This window comes from Heterocephalus glaber, unplaced genomic scaffold, assembly GCF_053883595.1.
Source record: "Heterocephalus glaber isolate CG9 unplaced genomic scaffold, H.glaber_assembly_v1.0 deba00001687, whole genome shotgun sequence".
NCBI lineage: Eukaryota > Metazoa > Chordata > Mammalia > Rodentia > Bathyergidae > Heterocephalus > Heterocephalus glaber.
The window spans coordinates 1,522,716-1,523,841 of record NW_028258412.1 but is presented as its reverse complement, the minus strand read 5'-3'; positions in this window follow the sequence as shown (position 1 = coordinate 1,523,841).

Below are 1,126 nucleotides of genomic sequence, written 5' to 3'. Positions count from 1 at the left end.
TGCATGGTTTCCCACACAGGACCAAGAACATGCTTTCGACCCCCAGGCCTCCAGAGCTGATCACTCAGAGACCCCTGCTGGACCCAAGCCTCTGCAGAATGAACCCATATTCTGGATTAAGCTAACAAAGGTGCTCTGGCTTTGCCTCTGCCAAATGATCACACAGTGGATCCAACCTTAGCCCTGGTGCTATAACTGGGGGCTATGTAGAAAATAGATTGTAAGACTTTAAGGTGGAGACCAGGAAAAAGATGACTGAGCTCAGATCAGGGTGGTGGCAGCAGAGGCAGGGAGGACTGAGTGGATCTCTAATATATTTGAAGACAGGATCTGTGATTAGGTTCCAAGTGAGAGAAAGGGAGGAGTCCAGGATTCCTCTGAAACATCGGGAGGGAGCAACCAGGATGATGGGGATGCCATTTTTCAGATAATCTGCCAAGAAATGGGTTTGGAATCAAGAATTCTGTTTTGAATGTGAAATCTCACGGGCGGACTCAATTTGTGGCATTTTACAATCTTAATTTGCCCACACATTTGTTTTTACAGAGCATCTAATAGGGGTAGTATTCCAATAAAGGGAGGTTGGTAAAAGTGATTACAGGGAGCAAAGGAAGTGTGCATACGTCATTATTTTAAAAATATCAAAAGCCAGGTATGGTGGTGTGTGCCTGTAATGTCACTACTTGAGAGGCTTAGGCAGGACGATTTCGAGTTGAAGCTCAGCCTGGGCTACACAGGAAGACCCTGTCTCCAAAAAAATAAATAAATAAAAAGTCACTCAGTCATGAAAATTACCTAAACCTTACATAATGCTAATGCTCTAACAAAATACGTTTTTATTCATCCTCCGGATGTATTTATATTATTCGTATCCCAGATTTTATTTAACACGGGTTACTCAATCCACAAACGTTTGTAGCATTGAAAGAAACTTGCTATATAACCACAAGCAAGCAATATCATTATTATTATTATTTTAGTATTAATACCATATATATGTTTTCATAATCATTGTAATGATGATTGTCATTGTTTCCCCTAGGTTGTACGTTTGGGGGCTCCCTACGGACCGTAGCAGTGAAGGGACAGAATCCCCTCGGTACCTAGCGGAGGAGGAAGGCAGGGA